Source organism: Solanum dulcamara, chromosome 3, assembly GCF_947179165.1.
Source record: "Solanum dulcamara chromosome 3, daSolDulc1.2, whole genome shotgun sequence".
NCBI lineage: Eukaryota > Viridiplantae > Streptophyta > Magnoliopsida > Solanales > Solanaceae > Solanum > Solanum dulcamara.
In genome coordinates this window covers 15,208,804-15,217,333 of record NC_077239.1, presented here as the reverse complement: position 1 = coordinate 15,217,333, position 8,530 = coordinate 15,208,804, and the positions used below count along the sequence as shown (strand labels likewise).

Below are 8,530 nucleotides of genomic sequence, written 5' to 3'. Positions count from 1 at the left end.
GGAACCACAACATAAAAACTAGAGGCTCTATCATCCCATGGCATAGCGTTAAGAACTCATTAGCATCCTCGCTCCTACCACCCTGAATCTAGGTTGGTTTTATCTTCTAAAACATCTCATAACACTATTGATCAACTACTGTCATCACCATATCTAGAGCAACCTGCGTAGAGATAGTTGGTATGGGAACCAATGGTTGCTGACCCACCTGATCCAGAACAACTGGGACTTGATGTTGTTCTGGGGTCTATGCCCCAACTCTAGTCTATGAGTCCTGTGGTGTGCTTGCAACACCCTAAATAAAACTCTCTAACACACCTAGCATCCTCAATAAATTCTCCTAAAATAATAGTGCCACAAATCCTAGAGGAACCTGGTCCTTACCAACCTTAACATATGGCTCTAGAAGCCTCTCTAGCATGACCTCTAACTAGTGCCGCTCATCGAGCTTGGCCTCTACCTCTAACCCTAGCCGGGATCTTAACAACTTCCTCAGAGACTGCCTCCCCTCTACCTATAGTTGAAGCTTTAGTCCTTGGCATCTGCCAAAATAACAAGCCACACTCAAAACTTGTGATAGCAACCACGCATGATAAGAAAGAATGAATAAACGAAGTTTTCCTACAAATCTTCATATCCTCTCAAAGAAAAGTACATATGTCTCTATACGATCCTCAAGACTACACTTAGACTAGGCTTGTACACATGATACCTATGAGCCTGAGGCTCTGATGCCAATTTGTTATGACCTGAGTCCGAGTATGGTGGCACTTATCTTTTCCCACCAGCCAAGTTAATATACGACCTAACATTTGCAAAATAATGTGGAAACAATTTAAATATGTAGATAAATATATGAAAGTGAAAGTCTTAGTCAACTACAATAACCCCAAAGGACTGATTATCACATGTACGAGCCTCTAATATAAAAAATAGAAATAAATACAAGTCTCAATATCTTTTTTTCTCAAGTAGAACAAAGCATAAACAAAAGGGACAAGGAAGATCACCGACATCGAACGACTACCTCTCAAGTCTCTTCTAAAGCCTCGGATGAAGGGAAAGAAAGACTAAATCACTATTCGGGCTTGGAACCTACATAAGTGTAGATAGCAGGGGGTGAGTACCAAACAATATGATACTCAGCAAGCCAACTATCACGACCTGAGCTTAAGACCTAGATGTGACATGGTGATTAGGAGCTCGAAGGATCCCAACTAAGCCATCTTAGTAGACATCACATACATAAGGTAAATGAATATAATAAAATAAGTGGAAGAATCAAATAAACATAGAATACAAAGGAAAGTAACTCAATCCCAAAGTCCAAAATAGACTATATCAATTACTCAACATCTAAACATGCCTCTATACTAAACTTAAGAGGGGCTTAGGATAAGCTCGTAGCTCACCCGAATCATAAAAAAAGTCAAAGTAACATATGAAAGAATGTCCCATCCTCGATCAATTAGGACTCACCAATGACAACTCAAGAATGTTAAGTCAATCTAGCCACGAATGCGAGGAGCATGAGTATCATCCATTCCTACATTATGAGATAATCTAGGCATAATATATGTTAGTACATAGAAGGTACTAAGTATATGAAACATGCATGATCAAGCAATAGGACATGAGAAATATGACATAGGGTACAAGACCGGTCATAAATAAACATGAATAAAGCTTAAAAGCATTTGAAAATACATGAAAACTTTTTATCAATGCATCATAGAATATTCATAGTAAAACTTACATCCTTTCATATAACTTGTATGGGACAAGATCTATAACTGATATCTAAGAATATGCGAGCTATAACATGGAATCTAATATAACTCTCACATCAAGAAGAGAGAGGCTACTTGCCAAGGCAGAATCCATGAGAACAACATTAACTTTGTGAGCTATATGTAGATCCACTAGCTAAGTCATAAGGTGACCTGCGGCGGCAATGTAGTTTGGGACTTTAGGTTGCTACTAGGATTCCCTTTGGATAACTAATTATGTTATCGGACCGAAACTCACCTATAAGTCCTCTCAATGCTTAGTCAATATTCCAACGAAATTCATTATAAAATAGAAGCATCAACATTAACTTGATCATGAAAATAATCATTAGAGTAGCTCATTAACTTTAGTGATTCATGGGAATCCATAGTTTTGGTGAGAATTGTCTTTAACACCATCTTAAATTATAACTTATGTGAGAATTTTCCTTATCACACCATAATAAATTTCTTGGATCATCATTATAACCATCATCATTTAATCATGAGTCTCAACTTCATTTATAAAACTTTCTTTGAAAATCATTGAACTTCATAATCATAATACATGTAGATCATCATTGAAAATAGCTTTATGTAGGGGAATTCATAATTCAACTTAAAATCATGCAATTAATGTAGAATCATACTTATAATGATCATTGATAACAATTTAAAACGTAATTGAAACAACCCAATGCAATTCATCAAAACTAGGGTTACAAAACTATTGAAATTTAAAGAGATGTTTGAGAGAAACCTTGGGACTCCATGGGTGAAAGGAAACCATGGATAAATCCCCACATACCTAATGAATTTAGCTCATAAATTGAAGAAGGAACTTGTTGCTCTTGAAACCCTAGCTTGGGATTTGGTGAAGAACCTTGAGAGAATTTCTTAGTCTTGCCTTAGGGAAATTTTAGAATGACTTAGAATATGAGGGGAATTTGAAGGGTTTGGGTACTTATAGGCTTTGAACTTGGCCGTAAAAGTTTTTAGATACATTGAACTGAACTTGGAAAAAGACCTTTATACCTTTTATTAAATTCCAAAATTTGACCCTATTAGTTGGGTTCTATGATTCTTACGTACTTCTATGACTCATTAACTAGAGTCATCCTGCAGGGTCTAAAAATTACTGGAGTTGTGAGTCTCTGAAGTTTCACTACGACCCTCTATTACGATTTATCTTCAAGATTATGGGTCGTAGACCCTTATCGTTCTGCAGGCCTGAAAATTTACAAATTTTAAGCCTTTGAAGTTTTATTCTGAGCCAACCTTATGACTCGTCAATAAGACTACGACTTGTCCTGTTGAGTCATAGAGACCTCTACTGAGTTTGGTCTTAGACAGGCTTAATAGATCCCTCTACAACTCATCTTTATGAGTCATAAAGATTGCTACAATCCATAGATGGAGTAGTAGACCTGAGGTTATCCCATTTTCTTGAGATTCTTTCTTCATTCCAACTTTCCGACTTTCGAGGTCTTACACCAACTAAGAAATCCAAGTAAATCTAACAGATATTGGAACTCCTTTTCTTCCAAGCTAACCTCCTCAACTATAACATATATAGAAATTAGCCCAATCTACTCTACACAGTTCATACAGCACATAGGTCAATAATAGCTTAATAGTATCACCGAATAAGTCATATCAGCTCCAAATAGATTAAATTACATAGCACAAGGAGCATATACACAACTTCACGATGACAGATAAGATGCAATGCAAAGCGATCCCACATAGAATGATGCATGTATGTCCTAATGATACATATCTGTTGTATAACAGAACAGAAACCATAGAGGACGCAAAAGTACCATGTATACTCTACAGATGTGTGGGTTGATCCCATCTCTCTCATATATAACTCTTCCATAAACGTGTGGCACGATCCCTATTTCTTCTCTATATGTATCCACCAGAACTATTTCCCATCGGCATAAGTATCAATCCACCAAAACTATTTTCCATCGGCATAAGTATCAATCGAGTCTCATCACAGTGTTATAGAACCAACAAAAATAAGCATATTAACATAAATAATGAGAGAATGATAGTGTCCACAGTCACAACGCAATTTATATCAATGTAATTTATTTCACACTATCAATAATATATCAACATCAACAAGTACATCATTTATATCATTATGACTCTTCAAGTATACATATCATTATCCCTTTATCATATTTAAGATCAATCGCTGAGAAAGTATGTCCAGTCAATTCCCATGATCAACAATAAACAAATAACAAATTCATCAATTTCATAATCACATTTAGGCTATCATAGCATATTATCAAATTCATGTCAAGTTCAAGTCAAGGAGTTCATATTTTCGATCAAATCATAGCACACAGTCTTTTTTACTACCCTGATCTTTTATTAGGCACAATTCACATAATTATCATCCCAAATTTTATTTCCATTTTACCCTAACACATATATGAAATCAAGTTCAAGTAATCTAAAAGATTTACGAGGTTTTAGAACTTTACTTGCCTTAATCAATAACCGATAGATTAAGTATTTGAGTTTCTCCCTTACGAATAGCCTCCAACTCACCACAATCTAGTCAAATTATGATTCACAATCAAGATACAAAACTAACGACACCAAAAATCATGAAATTCGGGCAAAAGAAGTCAAAATAGCTCAAATATCTGATTCTAAAAATGGGGTTTAAATCCGAGAATTTTTAGATGAAAATGATCCTAAAGGCATTAGGAATCCATTAAAGAATTTCAAAAATAGAGTTCAAAATATTCCACAATCCCAATTTTACGAAATTTAAAGTTCATGAAGAAAATTCTCTAAAATTTGGGATCCAAAACCCTTAATTCAAGGTACAAATCATGATATAATGGATCGATAATGTAGATTTTAGGCTAAGAACACTTAACCAATCAAATAGAATCAAAAGATCACTTAAATTTCATCCAAACAAGTTTTCAAAGTCTGAAAATAGAGAATAAGGCTAAAACCCCAGCCATAAACCGCTCAGGTCTCGCTTTCGCGAATCACGTGTTATTTTCGCAGGCTTCGCAATCACGACCCACTGTACGCTTAAGAGAACTCCAATAAAAATCTCTCCCTTCAAGAACGTGAGAGGCCTCTGATAAAGAGGTTGTTGTGAAAGTGACAGGCCCTTCATGATCGTGATCACACCAGAACTCAGCAAATCGAAAAATTCCACGAAGTTTCTGAATTGATCCTTGGGATTTGTTTGAAATCTTGTACACAAAAACTATATATGATGTCATACTAAATTTGATGTTCCAAACTCAATCGAACCATCAGAATTCAAATTTGAGGTCTCCTTGAACCGGAATCCAATCAGTCACAACCAAACTAACTTTAAGCCTTAAAAAGATCAAAACATCCTCGGAGCTTCTGAAAAATACACAGGAACTCTCCCTAGGCCTAAATTAGCGAATATAATTAATGAGTTAGAAGAATCATTACCCTTTTATGAAAGTCGTGTTGAAACTAACAAATGGTTTATGAAGGAGAAGAATAAAAAGATCATATGTTGTAATTGGATGCTAATCGTCTTCATTGTCGTGGTGTTTTTTTCTATTTTTAAGCCTTACCAAGAATGTGAAGGATGGAATATGTAGTTGTGTGCAATCAAAATTACCATAGTTCTACTCTACATCATTGGTTTGGTTCTTTTTTTTTCTTTATGTTGTCAGAATAGTTATGAATTTAACAAGTTGTAAGTGTATTTGGTTGTGTAAGGCTTTATAAAATAGCATTTGTATCACTTCCAAATAGGTCAATCCTTCTATGTTTTCTGTCTATCTTATTGGGATATCCATTTGAGAAAATTTAGAAAGATGTTCATAGAACTAAGAGCAACAAAACTATTATACTAATTGGACAAAATGGCGACTTCATTCCAACATAATCAATGTTTCAATTTGAACTACAACCAATAAATTGATCTTGTTTATTTGGTACCTCACAAAAATGAAGTTTGATACCTAAAGGTACCTAACAAAATATTGTTTGATTGGTACCTAACAAAAACAGATTCCAACAATAAACATTACCAAAATATACACAATTAAAATCTGTTTGTCAATATCAACAACAAAACATCAGAATGCTCTACTTCTGTGGCACATGGGTCTTCCTACTAGAAATGATTTGTCTTTGATTACTAGTATCTAATGCAGACGGGGTTTAAATAACTTTTTTATCCCTCATTCTTTCAAGATTTATTGGTAATAGTTTTCTTCCCCTTCCATTTGAATCCACGTCTTGGTGTATAGTCAATATCACTAGTAACAACATTAGCCCTCTTTGTCACTATTGTACCAGTATTGATCACTCCTTTACTTGGCAAGACCAAGTTGTATAGTCAAATAAGAAATATTTAAATCAGATGATATTTAGGCTGTGTATAAATCTAAATTATGCATATATAAAGTCACTACTTACATTAAGATTTGTAAAGTCATCTTCAGCTTGGTATATTCAAACCCTTACAATCCTTGGCCTTTTAAAAGGTCTTGTTTATCCTCCACTGGTGTTCTCATGTTCTACTGGTCTCTTCCCACTTTCTCGGCCTCCTCCACTGCCTGTTGCTTCAGAATTATTTTGACTATGTTGAGGCATTTCTTTTCCTCTACCTATGCCTTCATTCACATTTCTTTCTTGACCTATTCCTCTTACTCTACCTCGACCACTTACATGTTGTTTATTGAAATTCAAATATTAGGTTTATATATATATATATATATATATATATGTATGTATATATAGTTGGTAAAATAATTATATAGATTACCTTTGTGTGTGTAGCAGTTCCATATGATTGAGTTGTAACACTTGAAAGACTTGAAACACTACCTCTTCCTCTACATCTTCCTATACCATTTTTATTATTTTTGGTGGCCTGATTTTACACATATTAGTGCATATAAGTATAACTATTTCCTTTACAAATCAATACACTACCTGTGAAGAAGCTCCAAGTGGCTGGATTGAACCATTGTCTCTTACTCTGCCTCTTGCTTTACTAGTAGCCCCTCTCTCTCTCTCTCTCTCTCTCTATATATATATATATATATATATATATATATATATATATATATATTATTACATGTTCATATATCTTACATTTGAAAGTAACAAATAAATACAAATAAAAAATAGTTGTGCTTGAGAAGATATTTCAGTTGGTTGACTTGGACCTCTGCCTCTTCCTCTTGCTCTTCCTCTTTTTCTTCCAGTAGCCTGTATACTCATATATTAATGAGATATATGTACATATATCTTACATTTGAACCACTCAAATAAAAGTACCTATGCTTGAGAAGATGTTTCAGCTAATTGACTTGGACCAGCTTGGTCTCTTGTAGGACATCCTCTTTTATTTTGTCCATGTGTATCACATTTGGTATAATTCATAAAAGCACCACATTTGCTAAGCTTTTAAGTTTTTCTACTTTCATTTGCCTCATTGATATTCCAGGAAACTTCTTGATCTTTGGTGGCTTTACACTTGGATTAGTTGATGTTGGCCACATTTTTATGTTATTCATTGGTTGAATAAAATGGGCATATGTGCTGAGGTAGGTCTCCTCGCCATATCAACTATCTACATAATTGATTGGTTCCAACTCCTTGTAATGAAGGGCAGCAACACTATGAGTACAAGGAATGCTTCTAAGTTGCCAAGATCTGCAACTACAACTCCTACTAACAATGTCTATAATATATGTAAAACCAAAATGATTAATCTCAAAATCTCTTTCTTCATTCCAAGACAAGTTGCACTGCATGGACTTGTCAATATTTTTTTGCAAAATCTTCATAGATATAGGAGATATAACAATTATCCAAGTGTTTGAGAAATGTTTCAAATCACCAATTCTTTTCATCATCTTCACTCTAATCTCCCAAAGAATTGTAATGATTGTTTTATACCTTGCAAGCAGTATCCATGCATTAAAATTTTCTGTTATATTGTTGTCCACAACATCACATTTGTTATGGTCTTAAAAATATCTCTTGCACCATGTATCTAAGTTGTATCATAAAAGATCATCCAAACATACATTTTTCAACTTCTTCATTTCATGTATATTGTCCTTCAACTCAGCTTCAACTATGGATTTACCAATCCTCCAAAATACTCTTCTTCTTTCTACTCCTTTTCAGTTTTTACACCAATTTTACAAGAACATGTCTTGCATATTTTTAGTGTTTAATCATTGGCAACACCTTTTGAATAGCAATTTTTAGTTCCTTACAAACCAACATAAGAGGCAAATAATAACTAAAATGCAAAACTAAAAAAAATAAAAAAGATAATAAAATAGTAAATATGGTAATGCTTTTTGCATATCAGTAATGATGGTAAGTTGATGCCTTTCTCCAAGATCAAGATCATTCCTTACTAGATCAAGAAACCATGTCCTGGTATCCTTATTTTCAACCTCAACAACTACCCAAGCTATAGGCAACATTTGGTTGTTTTCATCTATGCAAACTGTCACTAACAACTGGCCTTTGCACACACCTTTGAGGAAACACCCATCCAAACCAATCAACCTCCTAGCACCTCCAAAGAATGCTTTCTTTAAAGCATGAAAGCAAACATAAAATTCTTGAAATATTTTCTGACGAGTTTCATTTTTTTCTGCAATACTCACAACACAAGTTCTACCTAGATTTAGGGGTGTATATATGTCGGTTTGGTTCGGTTCGATTTTAAGTATTATCGGCTCAGTTTATCAGTTTTT

General features: G+C 34.3%; 1 pseudogene; it reads right to left on the bottom strand.

Annotated features, from left to right (window-relative positions):
- Nucleotides 1-5,888: 5,888 nt before the first annotated feature.
- On the bottom strand, nucleotides 5,889-7,312 carry LOC129883479 (uncharacterized; annotated as a pseudogene).
- Nucleotides 7,313-8,530: the final 1,218 nt, after the last annotated feature.